The sequence below is a fragment of the Hippocampus bargibanti genome, linkage group LG12 (assembly GCF_051943395.1).
Source record: "Hippocampus bargibanti isolate YZ-2025 linkage group LG12, ASM5194339v1, whole genome shotgun sequence".
Lineage (NCBI taxonomy): Eukaryota > Metazoa > Chordata > Actinopteri > Syngnathiformes > Syngnathidae > Hippocampus > Hippocampus bargibanti.
The window spans coordinates 3,452,885-3,467,252 of NC_142745.1; the positions used below are offsets into that span (position 1 = coordinate 3,452,885).

Below are 14,368 nucleotides of genomic sequence, written 5' to 3' on the forward strand. Positions count from 1 at the left end.
GCATCCCACCTCACCAGATTGGACAGGCGCGCACTCTTCCACGATTCTGATGAAGATAAGCACTATCCAAAAAAAATCATACACCCATAGTATTGGACAATGAAAAAGATACTAGTCAGTATATAATTTTCATGTCATCTTTATTGAAACTTTAATTTGTAAAACTTTGTATTGCGTGTGGGTTATATGTATTCATTTTCTCTTTTTCATGGGAACAGGGCTCAACAAACATGTATACACACAATCACACTTGAAGACAAACAATTATGTGATTAAAAAAAACTACATTCTATATTAGTTCGCACGTGATATACTGTATGTATATACTGTATATATATTCACAATTGTACAAAATGTTGAGGTCATTTTGAAAAATGCAGAGAAAAACATTTGTTTTATTTAAAAGAAGACAACGCAAAATGAATTTTAATAATGTCAATGCGTTTTAAAGTTTTTTTTTTTAATAGAAGGACATTGTCAAACGGGAGAGTAAAAAAATGACCTTTACTCTGTGATTCTCTCAGTAATTATTGGTGCACTGTGGTGGCATTTGAAAGTATATTCGCTGTCACGTAAGGTTGTCATTCATGCTATCCACATTTTTGAATCTGAAAATACCATTTATGATTTCACTGGCAAATTACAGATAATGTACATACTTACTACGACATAAAAGGATGAGGTCCCGCCGAGATTTGAACTCGGATCGCTGGATTCAAAGTCCAGAGTGCTAACCATTACACCACGGGACCGAAGTGGTTTTCCCACCGATTCTGGCCGTATTTAACAATTTCCGAACTCACACTCGCCGTGAAAGTAGTTCAGTAGTACAAGTGGACGAATTAACGATTCTTGTACCCCCAAATCGAGTCTTTTCAGAAACCTCCATCAAGCTAACGACACCGTGAGATGCTAACAGACAAGTTAGCCGCAGGTAAAAAAAAGCGTCGCGACGTCGAATGTGAAATGAGCCGAAAATTAAATGACCGAACGTAACATGACAAATGAGTAGTCTTGTTACCTTGTTGGTTATGGGATCCAAACGTGTCGATTTTACGATTGAAAATAAAAATGACAGCCAGGTAGTTGAATGTGTAGGTAAAAAAAGATAGATAGATAGATGGATGAATCGACATTAATATGATAAATTGCAAAAAGCACACAAGACCACGCAAATCGAAATACGGAAATAAAAACTGCACGTAAAGTATGCTAGTTGTAATATATGCCATGTAATTATTATCCGAGTTCTACCCTCCGTTGCTGCAAATAGGTTGTTTTGTGCAAATGCGTAAGTCACACTGGAGAGGCATACAGAGGGCACATCCCCACAGTGGAAGACAAATTGGCATGTGGAAGAATCAATGGGCATTTGGTGAAGAAAAGTTCTGCCCATGTTCTGTCCATGTTGTTTCAAACTAGGGTTACAGCTTCAAGGATGGATTCGAAATAAGGATTAGGGTTTCAAATTAGGGTTTGAAACGAGGTTGCACCGCAATCCAAAATTAATCATCTTGTCCAACTCAAAAGATAATTAACAGTCTCCTTGATTCTCCCACAGGTGGGAACCAGAGGGCGCTTCCGTGATGGGCTTCTCAGCCAACTACATCTTGCAGCTGTGCTTGGGCCTCTGGAGGTAAACATTTGAACTCCGGTGTGCAGTATAGAGTTTCTTGGCCTGTGTTTGAAAAAATCCCAGTCAGCATCTCTCTTTACATTACACCACAGTTGCATAACAACAAATTTAGAAAGTTGTGTTTTGTACATGTGCATTTAAGTTTCCAACTTCGGGAATAGCATTAAATAATGTTTTTAGGACACAAAAGTGGAAACTGTTTTCTTCATGAAAACATCCAAGAGTAACTGCGATAGTGGCAACTGGAATTATTTATGATTGGCGAGACGTCACGAACTCGGGGCGGGACTTTCTGAAAATGCCCAATTCGCAGCTCAATTTCAATTTCAACAGTTGTACACCACCATGTAAGATATGTATAAGTGGGCAAATATGTGTGGAGCGGATTTCAGGGAAATGTGTGGATGAAGCTTTTAAACTCGTGGAATTTGCAGCTCCAGTTTTGACTAGGCCTACAGCTGGAGTCCAAAAACAATTTTGGGTTGGAAGAGGATATCAGAATCCGGATGGGGGCCCAACTCCCTCTTTCACTCTCTCCTTCCTATCTATCCCCCTTTACTGTGTTTTTATTACAGACACACCCCTGACCTTCACACAGGCCCCCTCCACTGGTCGAAACACCACACTCGCACGCGCATGCAAACACGCGATTTGTCCAGCCACGCAGAATGCTTCAATGGGTAATACGACGCTGGACGTAAAAACGCCATGCGAACAAGTGAAGCGTGAAGGCCCAGCGGATTCGATATTTAGTCAAGGAAAGCGCGACAAAATATCAATATTATCAATCGGCGTTGTTAAGTCATCTATTTTCAGGGCACACGATGTCCTTTGCATAGTAAGTGTAAGGCGACACACTGCTCAGAACGGCGGCATCGCCTTGCAGCCTACCAGTGCACTGCAGCGTAGACACACCCCTCGTCTCCTCACGCCTGACCGCACACATTCTGAGGATGTCAAACAATAAGGCGAGGCATGAAAAAAAACAGGGTTGAGCATATGCATCTTCTAATGGCGCGATTTTAACATTCGACCAGGGTCTGGGCTACAATTATATATTCATTTCACATACTCAACACCCGTCGCTTCGTAAACAAAGACTCCATGTGTGCAGAGAAACACATTGCCTAAATTGAACAATCTGCGCCAGTCGAGACAGGACATCGTTGATAATAGCGTCGCGGTAATCCCCCCCACCGGGGTCTCCACCGTGCTTTACGCTCACGCACGCACACGGACACATTGGGGGCAAAACTATGGCGCTTTAAGCTCACGCGGTCAAATTTGTTTACTTCTTCGTTACCTCTGACGTCACGACACACCCCTGTTTCAAGGGCTGGATGTTTATGCGACAGACACCAAGGTGGACCAATCAGCGCATAGCTATGCAAAACTGTTGCCAACGAGACCAGGGCCGATCCGCTGACATCGCTTGCGATTGGCTGCGTAGAGTATGTGGGCGGGGAGGAAATCCCTCTTCCCAGTTGAGGCTTCGAGGTGGAGGCGATGCATAACAAAAAGTAATGGCCATCTATTTGGTTACTGAAGACCCAAGGATATATGTCGTCGTACTACAGTAGGTGTGGATTTATTTTACGACTGTTAGAGCGTCTGTGTTTTATTCTTTCCCGTTCAGTGTTTGACATGCCCGGTCGTTGCTCGGCTAAACAACCTGTTCGAAGTTGTTCCGCGCTTGAGGGTTAAAGCTAGCCTGCTAACCACGCTAAGTGTTAGCCACTAACAGTGTCGCCGCCGCGTGTGTGCGAGCCCGACGTCTGGAAGGGCGGACGACTTCTTTCCACATTCATGAGATGAGCCAAACACCGCCGTCTCGCCAGTTTTAGAAACGATCCAGCTCAACGTGGGAGTGGACGCGCACGACGACGGCGCGTGAAGAAGATCAAAGGCAACTCGGGCGTTATTCGGGGAAAGTTGAGTTCAGATGTTTCGGTGTAAAAACTCGCATTGCACAAGAGTGAACGCGCAAAAGTCCAGATTGTGACTTATTGAAACGGTTCTTCCTTACGAAATCTTCATTTCCGACGCCTCTCGGGTCTCGTAAACTTGTCGATGCATCTATAACGTTGCGCAACTTCGGATGACAGCGTGTGATGATTAACGCCACGCGTGTTGTGTTTGGGGTTGATACTATTCCTCCGTTACGTAAAACTGCAATTGTAGGTCAGGTCCGAGGGTTAAGGCCCCCTTCACTGACTTGCCACATGCCTTTTTGCTTTTCCGTTGGACAGGATTAACATCTTGGGATAAACGGAGGAAAGCTTTCAAGTCTCAGCCAGTGTTCAAGGGCATGCCAAATCCTCAGGTGAGCCATTTCTATTACACATAAGCAAAAGCTGCTCACATCATATGCAGTGGTGCTCACTGATTATTTTTCTCTGCTGTGAAAATGCCCACCACTGGTCGAAAAAAAAAAACCCCAGAAGGTCCGATTACTTCTGTAATGTAATGTCACATTTACATACTTATATTAAACGGGAATAAGCCTCCAAGTAAAATGGACATTTGGAAGAAATATTGTGCTTGCAACAGACTTTCAAGGCAGCCATATTTAAAGTGTGTTTTGCAAATAGCTGCTAAATTCTTTAAACAATTCCCTACATGGTCATTCATTACGCTGTCTGTTGTGGCTGATGGATATCCTATACCGTGTTAATATATTAATACCTAATCATCACAGTGGCATTTGACTGCATTTCCTTGATGGGGGTGGGAGGTGGATCAATTACTTAATTAATAGTTTCTTGGAATATTGTTGTGTGTAGACATGCATTCATTTTTTTTCAATTTGTTTAGACATCCAAGCATCCCGCTTACTTAGTCACATAGCACTGAGCCACTTTATTATATTATTGTGTCAAAATGGCATCACCACCTAAAAAAATATCTCCATTATTATAATCCTCCACATCAGGAACTAATTGTACCTATAGCTCCCTTCCATTGAATATGCTTTATTTCTGACAATTTGTGCACCTTTCTTAGTCTTCTACACATTCTTTTTTGATATTGGCTGCTTCATTTCCTGAGTGTGGAAAATTAATGACCGGCTTCTCCCTTTCCGACCATAAAGCTGTTTCAATCAACACGGGAATATGTTCTGCATTGAATTCACATGACAAACCAGTATTAGTTTTGAAGGGAAGTACATATGCCGATTTGTATTTTTCTTCTCTCCTCGTCACACGTTGCAAACCACTTTGAATCCTCTGAAGTGATCTCACAAAAAGGATTCCGTTGATTCAAAGGTGTTGAGTCATGCTGTTTATGACGATGATGATCATGATGTGTGTGCATGTGTGTTAGTGTGTGGTAGGGATGGTACAGTCCATTAGGTACCCATACAGGAAGATACCCTCCCCTTCCCTCCGTTCGTGACCGTATTAATTGCTGGCTTCCTCCTCACATGCAACATACAGAGTGAAAGAGGCCGTTGTACTGAGCCGTTAAGAGCCACTTGTATGTACATGCCACATATGCCTTTGTAACTAATGAAGTGGGAAGTTCTCTTGGATGTCTGCGCAGGTCCTCGGTTAACTCCTGTGGCCGAGCGTTTCTAGGTCAAACACGTCGCGCGGGTTATGTTTGTTGGAGATTGAGAGCAACTCGAGCAGAAAGGAGTACTTCTTGGAAGGGAGCGCGTTTGGCACATCTCATGCAGTTTGATATTTCCATGATAAAATTTCTGTTGTTGAATTCATCCAGTGAAAATGATTTTTTTTCCCGTTGCCCGAGAGTCTAAAAACGGTATTCTGTGTATTAAAATCCTGTTCTGGATCTTTTAATGATGATTATGATGGTTTAACCTTTATTTGTCTCACATTGGAAAAATTCCTATTTCACAGTAGAAGAGTTATGAAAGGAAGAGAAACAGGAAAAGAATAAGTAGGAAAACAAAATCTAGGAGCTGCTGTAAAGGCAGCCAGTCTCGCGGCTCCATTTTGAAGTAAAAAAAACAACTAATAATGACAACACAAAAGACACAGTTATTCAATCGTAAGCACTTTCTGCACCTTCTTTGTTGTATGAAGCAGTTATTGATGAAAGAGGAGAGCATCAAAGTGTCCTTTTCACCAGTGGATTAGGGACATCATGGTGAAATGTGTACGTCTGCTACAAGCTAAATGTTCAAAGCAAACACGAAGCTGTAGCGTTCATTGACAAAAGAGATTGTCTCACATCTCCTGTCCCACGTAAATCCGCTTCAATTCCAAGCCGCAATGGGCAAATGGAGTAATATAAATGAACGATGAAGAGTTCAAACGCACGTGTTTGATTGTACAAGGAAACCATATTTTGAATTTACTTGGATATGATAATCCGAAAATTTGATTTTGGATGACATTTTTATGGTGTATAATTTCAGTGGCGCAAAGGAAGGCATATCAATCAAGAAATGCAGAAATCACGATTCTTGTTACTAAAATAATTGCTTTTTGTCCCCGAGCAGCCTAATGGGCACGTGCATCCCAATCGTCTTTTATTCTGTCCCGCCCTCTCTGTCGTAAATATTTCATCCGCCCAACCCCATTTGGGCCTCATTTCCAAATTATTGTCATTTTTACAGACCATTTCTAATGGTTACATAACATGGGCTCGAATTTGTCGCCCGTCCAGTTCTGTCCAGGTAACATCCCCTTGTATGACCGCCTGTGCTTGAGAATCTGCGTTCCGTGTCAAATTCAGCACAGACATAAACAGGATTCTTGATGTGTGTTTGTGCGTTTGGGTGGGCTTCTCCTTGCATTTCGCTCTTCTCTAGAGTCCAGCAAGGGGCCCAGCTTAAGGGCCAGGCCCGCCGTCACTAACTCTCTCCGTTTTGCTGGCCAGCAGCAGGGGCCTGGGTAGGGGAGCGAGTGACCATAGAGCTAAACGCGGGACCTCCCCACCCCTTTCCCTAGCCACCCGCTTCCACCCCAGTTTAGCCCATCCTGTGTGGGGCACAGGTCACCTTGTCATGTGCTGTTACTGCTTTTGTAACATACTCCCTGTGATTGCGGGTGGAGTGGGGGGGGGCACGAGATAGACCCGCAGAGGGGAGGGCGTATGGGAGAAGGAAGAGAAGGGACAGGACTGGACTAGTCGGCTCCACCAGTTGTTTTGCCACATTGCAAACCTCTTTATCGACGTCGTTGTTGTCGTTTTTTTGCACCAATTCTTCTGCTTCATATGTGTGCTTTCCCGCCGCGGAGATTCTAAGCATGAACTTTTGTCATTCTAAGTATTTACGTTTGTCGCCCACGTTATCCTGCCCCCGCTCCTTGTGTGTGTGTTTTTTTTTTCTCACAGAAACGGCTGTGCTGTAACATGTGACGAAAAGCCCATATGTTTCCATTGTGGCCCCCTTCTGAGTAACCCGGGTCGTTCCAGATCTGATTTGTTTTATGTATCTTCTGTACTCGCAATGACCCGTCCGAGGTATGCGCAAACACATTTCAACCTGTTTTTCTCCCTTCTTTCTCTCTTTCGCTCCACATTTTCCTCCCTTATTTTTTCCTTGATGTTCTTTTTTTCTTCTCCAATTCACCCCTTATTTAGAGGACTTTTTTTGTTCACATGTAACACTCTTAGGACCATTTGCGGTGGTATGGTTCACGTGACATAGACATGGAGAATGCTCATTAGACTGTCAGAAGGAGGGCCTCTTTCCACAGCTTTATTTCCTATTTTCACTCCTCTTTTAGGTCCGGGTGAACTTCTGGCTTTGACTCGCGTGTTCGGATGTGGTCTCAACGTTCATTGCTGACATTCTTGGGCTGTGATGCCGGAATTCTCGAGTTTTCATTTTTGAATTTACCACCTTACCCTCCTCCATCTTCCACAGTCTCTTTACCAATTGCGTGGCTCGTCCACTTTATCCACATCGTTGCTGCTTTCCCTCGTCTTGCGCTTCCTTATCAATCGACTGGATGCTAGTCCAATTTGTTCACTTTGATGGGTGGTTCTCCAGCTGTGGTCTCCTTGTGTGTGGGTGCTTTCCACGAGGCAACTCAAAATTCATCGGTCACCTCCCTGTTTGTTGCTCGCGCACTAATACACCATTGAATTGATTTTTCGCCATATATCTTAAATCACTCCAGCTGTAAATTTGTGCTGACGTCGACGCAAGCTTTGCATTGGGTGCCCATTTTGGTTTTTGGTGTGGTGGTGGAGAGCATATTGCATAAAAGCAGTGTTTTTTTTTTTCAATTGCGACGTCACCATTCATCGCTGAGCACACACACCTGTAAAAAAAAATCAAAGTGGAATTCCTCAGTCAGAAATGCAAGTGGCTGATCTGCAAATGCATTCATCTGCACTCATATTTTATGTTTTATGAACTTATAATAGACACATTGCCACTCAGACTGAGATGAATCTAATTTAATGGCAGGCAAAGACGCTAAGAGCTCGCTCAATACTTTCAGCCCAGCTTGCTGAGCTACTTAATCAAAAGTCTTGTGATTATGAGTTGTATTCATGTCCAAAACAACTCTCTGCACTTCGGGGGGTTGTTCATCAAATGCTGAAAGTCACTTAGCGAGAGAAAAAACTGGCCGAGGTCCAATCGCGGCCAAGCAAAATATACCTTGTGTCTTTCAATTTCATTTTAAACTGCTTTCAAATACTCTTTGGCAACACTGGATTGCACCTACACGAAAATCGGACGTTATTCACCACGGACCCTTTTCACTGAACTCATTTACTGCCAGACGATGTGCAAAAATGTGTCCACTCTAGTGCCAAGGTTTTTGTCATTTTCACTCAAATTGCAGGACCCTCAGAATATTGACATTTAGGACTACATAAACATTCAACAGCGTAAGAAACCTTATACTCTCTTCTTTCACCAGTAAAAAAAGAGTCAATTCCTAAGTTATATGGGTCTGGAGTTATCTGAGCATGAAATGGGGCAGCTGTACTAAAGGAAAATGCTGCCCCCTCGTGGGAGAGATCTGACCAGCGCTTCATCTGCACCACCCCCACGGAAAAAAACCAAATGGGAATGGCACTCCACATCATGCTTTTCATTGGCAGTGAATGAGTGAAAGAGCCAGGATTTGGTTCACGGTTAAATGTTTTCGTCACTTTGTCAAATTTCACACTGACATTGGCATCCTCCGGACGCCATTTTGCTGTCGTGCAATGTCTCGGCGTTAATATTCAATTTTTTAACAATATATTTTCTTAGTCACGACGCGCCCGTCCGTCCGTGTTAGCATCTCCGTTTTGTTGGGGGGGGGGGGGGGGGGGAGAATAATACCTTGACGCGTTTCTCTCTGTTGCCATGGTGAATTGGCATTGAGACTTCAATTACTGATGTCATTGTGATGGCCATGCACGTGCTTGGCTGAAGGTGAATGCACCAGGCGTGGACAGAATCTATTCAGATTCTGGAATATTCACCCTGTACCGCTGGCATCCTTATCGCGTGGGGGCGAATTGCGGTGGGGTGCTACTTCTATCAAGGGGTTAGGAACGCATCCCACGGGCGACATAGTAGGCAGGTATAGTCAGTGAGATCGTTTAATATGCATCGCCATGTGGTTGCTAAAAACAAATACATTGTTGCGGTCTTGTCGAATTGAAGAAATTACGTTTGACCGCCATTGGACAATACAATACATATTGATTTATATAGCGCTTAACATGGACAACTGTCATATACATGAAATAAAGTAGTGACAAAGATAATAGAAAGCATCAGGGAGTAAAACTAAGATCAAGTCGTAATCATGCTGAGTCAAATGCCAGAGTACAAGTGAGTTAAAATGGCCTTTTGAAAGTTATGTACTGAAGATTTGAAAATACATACAGTATGTACAGCATACCTGTAGGCTTGTTAGTCTTTGTTCTACTCTTCCATTTTTTTTTAGAAGAGTTCCGCTCTTGTGATGCTCATCACGTAGTTCACCCAAACCACATCAAACACATTGAAAGACAAAACCAGATCAGTGACTACTCTTTCAAAGCTTACCGCTATGAACACAACCACCGTAACCTCGACTGCTTCTTGGACACGCAGCTAATTCCCCCGCATATACCCCTGGCCTGTATTTGAAACCCAAGAGAAAAGGGTACCTGTATAGGATACGCGCCTGAAAATGGAAGACGTATTGACACAGTTCAGGTGCTATTGCAGGTGCCACTTTCCTGCCCAGATGTAATCATGTATATTTGAGTACGGGTACTTGATAATGCCATGACTTATCCCACGTTTGACAAAAATATTTTCCAGTATTTCAATCAGATATGACATAAATAAACTAGACATGCCTCCATGGCGGACACGTAGCAAGCTAGCATGGCCAACATTTCGTTTCTACTCTGATATTACTTCATAACACAGAGACGAAGCGAATCATTCTATTGGAAATACATTTGATTGATATAGAAACATTCAGTTATTTTCTTTTCACATTCAGTAATGTGCTGACAGCCAGATTTGCAATGACGGTTATAGCTTTGGCTTGACCCACCGTTCCTGCCGTGTTTTGGACACAAACGCCACGCTGAAATCAGCAGCAAGGCCTCAAGAGTGCGCAAATATACTTTTAAACGGAGAATGGCAGCATGGTCACGTCCAAATTAACGACGTTTACGTGCCGTCAATAACGACCTTAATAAGTATCGACAGTCTGTAAAAGCACACATACCCGAATGGACTCTTATTCGAAATTGTCAAAACCCGGTAAAGGCCCCTGGGTTACCTCTTCCTACCCACATATTGCCTTATGTAAGCGATATTGTGTTACAACCTTGGAGGGACGTATGGGTTTGTTCTCCGCATGGAATCTTGGTTCTTTGAAGTACTTTTATTCTTGCTGTCATTGGCGTGGCGATCTTAACTTTAGCACATTACCCATGCGGTGTGATTATTCACTCACATACAGATGTTTAAGTCCATTCGAGGTAAACAATCATGTCTGAGCTCAGAGACGAATATCAAAAGCACCATTTTGGATTGTGGAGAAAAGCGACTGCTTTATTCCGATGGTGAATGACATGAATATAATGTGTTTTATTAAAGGTCTAAAATAACAAGCGGGAAATGACGTACATGCGTCATAACGGCCTTTTGTCACCGGTTACATCGGGTTATTTAAATGCCGTAGTGCCTCTCTGCCTACGCATGAGTAGCCTGGTTTTTCCCAAAAATGTTCACAAGACAAAATTTTGACCTTAAAACGAATATTGTAAAGGTAGTCTTGCAAAATATTCAAATCTCTCATTCATATCACAAGTGCTGAGCGTGCTCATCTGGAATGGCAAATGCAAGCGAAGCAAGCAGCCTGAAATCCGCACAACAGCCTGCAACAAATTCACCCAAAGCCTTTCTGGAACAGAAAAAAAACCAGACACAATGAAACCGCGACAAATTACGGTCGATTGATCAATTTTTGTGAAGATGAATGGTTAGTTTCACGAGAGAAATTATTTATTTGAGATGTAATATCCAAAAATCAAATAATTCTACCGGTTCAGCTAATTTGTCCTTTCAAAGCTGAGAAAATTCTGGTTCTCCTCAAAAAGACAAAGCATAGCCTTCTTTTTTCTTTTTTCCTTCCAGCGTTCGCACCCGCCCCCATCCACCAGTTTGTGGCATATTACCCATCAGCAATCGAGGACGGAGGCATCTACATATTTAAGATGCAGCGTTTATTAAATGAAATGGGCACACCCAGTAATTAGGGCATGTTGTCACTTAAGAACGGAACGTAAGCAACGGACAAGAATGTAAATTGAGGAACAGCATTTGTTTTGCCCTGATGGGTTGGTTTCCTTTATTGATTAATTTTTTTCCCCACAGTTGACGAATGTCCCTCATCTGTCGGTTTAGGACAGATGACAAAATTTAAACACATCAACTCACAGCAGTGCTTTTTTTTTTAATCGGGTTTTGTATGAAAATGGGACTCCACCAAGCAAACGCAATCACTTTTTCCCCTTGATGCTTCCCAAGATGAGGAGCCAACAGGGATGAGACACTTTTATTTTTAGCCTGTAATTCAAGTGTCCCATGAACGTGTATATTTAGCTTGCTTTTTAGATTTCGAAAGCAGACATTTTTGTGTTGATGTCTTGTCTGATCCACGCCGGCGCTTAATCCTAGTCCTCCCTTTCTAGCTGCAGATAGATCACCTACACTTTTTTGCGACACTAGCCAGAAAGTCACAAAGAGGTCACTCCTTCCTTCATTTGCTGGATCTGCGTGTGTCACGGTTTTGCGAGGTGGTGATGACGGGTTCGGATCCCAAAAAGCAGGCAGGAGGGAGCAGGAGGTTGTTTGACAAATTGTATTAAAATAAAGTCAGGTAAAACATCAAAATGATCTGAATGGAAAAAAATACAAAGTAGCAAAAGAAGACCAAAAGTAAAAGCCCGCCAAGGTTGTACACGATGCATGCTGCAACCAAGCAGCAAACAAACAATGAATCGGCACCGGATGATCGTGCCCGGTGTCCTTTTAAGTGTCATTAATTAAAACGACCAGCACCTGCGAGGCTGCCGGCAGGGCTGACGTCGCTACCCGCTGGTCGCCAATCTGATCGGGATGACCAGCACCTGTGCAGGTGCAGGCGGGGCCGACAGCGCCCCCCGTTGGTCGCCAACCAGATCATGACAGCGTGTACCGTTGTCGCTCCTGCTCACCTCCCCTCAGCCTCCCTCACTCCTCCACGTCTCTCATCTCTGGCCTGCTTCTCGCATAAATCCCTCACTCCTACCGCTTTGCCGTGGATTGATGCCGTGCATCCACGACTGCGCCAAACGGCTATTCGCGAGGAAAAGGAGACGCCCGATTGTAACTTGATTGTGTCGAAACTCCGTTATGAACGGTTGTCCGTGGCAACCCCCCAAGGCAAAAAAGTGGTCTAAGGCGTGCCTCAGTTTTAAAGATGACTATAAATATTTGTCATATGTTCTCTGGCACATTTCAGTGCTGGTTTTGGTATAGAATGGGTCACTTGAGGGGAAAGAGCTATGAAATCAATCATACACTCTGACCAGGGTTTTGGGTAAGCGAACGCATTAAGTTCAACCGCAACTTTGAAGAGTGAAGAGCATTTGACAGACTCTCTGCACGGTACAGCGGTCGTAAATGTTCAGCTGGCGTAAGATAACACCCGCTCGTACTTGTCATGTGGGTCCACTTCACGGGACCGCGTGTTGGCTCCCCGGCCGGCTCTGTTGTGAGGTTTTGGGTGCTTACCGCCTGTGCCCTCTTTGGTATTCTTTGACATCGTCTTCTTCATTTGTTGTTGTGACGGCAAAGCGATTGGAATTTACCTTCTTGTGGTAGTAGGTTGGATAGGTGCCAGTCGACTGCGAAAGCGTTCCGCATATTGTCAAACTGTCAAAGCGTTATGAAACCGCAAAAATCTTTTTTTTTTGTATTCTTTTTTTCACGTTGGGAGCTGTCACAGTTAATTGGTTATGAAGAACAGAGACATTTGTACAGATGACGGCTGAAGAAACCTTCTCATCGATGGACCACTCCTGTACGACTGAGAGCTTACACAGACGTTATGAAGATAATAATACCTTTTTTTTGTGTTTGTGTAAACTCGTTTTGTTACCTTTGTGTCATCTTTATTTTTGTCAATAGTCTTTCAGTCGAATAATAATAAGAGTACATTTTATTTCAAGTGCCTTTCACAGCTCTCAAGGTCACTTTACAGTCACAGGATAATTTTTTCTGTGGGTGAGCAGCGGCACACACAGGCGCCAGCGTTTACTCAACCCGGAAGTACGAAGTAACTCAAATAGATAGAAAGCTAGCTAACATATAGCTAGCCAGCCAGATTGATTGCTAATAGCTAGCTAGATAGCCAATATATTGCCAGCGATATAGCCAGCTAGACAGCTACTATATAGCAAATAGCTAGGTAGCTAGCTAGATAGCTCATATATAGCCAGCGAGATTTACAATGCATTTCCCCCAAAAATCACATTAATAATCAAAGCAAATACTGTACACCAAAAGTCATCAACAAAACAAAGTCCCTTAGTCATTTCGTCTCACTTATATAGCGCTTTAATAACATCTTAAACTGTAACAAAGCGTTTACAATTTGTACTGATCAAGTTGTTGTTTTGCTGCAATGCACCAGTAAAACTACATGCCTGTTTGTTTATGTTTATTTATTTGTAATTTAATATATTTATTTATGCGTTTATTTATATACAGTAAAGTCTCGTTATATCGATATTTTCGGGAGTCGGAAAAAATATCGATATAACCGGACTATCGATATATCCGATCCTGCAGCATGTAAATTTTCTCCTTGCGTTCATAGAAATAGTATCGTAATAAGCAGTACTATCGATATAACGAGACTTTACTGTATTTATTTCTTTATTCATTTACCTATTTATTTATTTACTACTGTGCTTATTTGCTATTTGGCTTATCTATCTATCTACCTAGCTATATAGCTAACTAGCTATCTAATTCTATAGCTATCCAGCCATCTTGCTGTCTATCTGTTTTGTGTTTGTAACATTATTTGTGTCCAAGCGACAAACAAATACTCCCACAGACAGTACAGAACATCGGATAAATCATTCAGTAGGTGACGTGCTTGTATAAGCCAAGCAGCCGGTGGGGAAAAAAAAAAGAAAAACATACCTGGCAGCGCACAAACAAATCCCTCTGTGACCGTGCCGCTTATTCTTAACGCGAGTGTGATTGATGCTGCCGATACTCAGGAACACAATGCATATTATTCACGA

At 42.8% G+C, this 14,368-nt stretch overlaps 1 protein-coding gene and 1 non-coding gene across 3 annotated transcripts in view; one reads left to right on the forward strand and one right to left on the reverse strand.

Annotated features, from left to right (window-relative positions):
* Positions 1–680: 680 nt before the first annotated feature.
* On the reverse strand, positions 681–752 carry trnaq-uug (transfer RNA glutamine (anticodon UUG)). Its single transcript has one exon. It is a non-coding gene; the product is annotated as a tRNA-Gln (tRNA).
* Positions 753–3,109: 2,357 nt separating this feature from the next.
* LOC148890005 (vitamin D3 receptor B) overlaps positions 3,110–14,368 on the forward strand; it is a 33,540-nt gene continuing 22,281 nt past the window's right edge. Inside the window, exons 1-2 of one of the 2 annotated variants that reach the window (XM_089009759.1) lie at positions 3,110–3,212; positions 3,886–3,959. The gene's annotated coding sequence lies outside the window, so the exon portion shown is untranslated. Of the gene's footprint in view, positions 3,217–3,885; positions 3,960–14,368 lie in introns of both variants that reach the window. The other variant, XM_089009760.1, reaches the window with a different exon arrangement.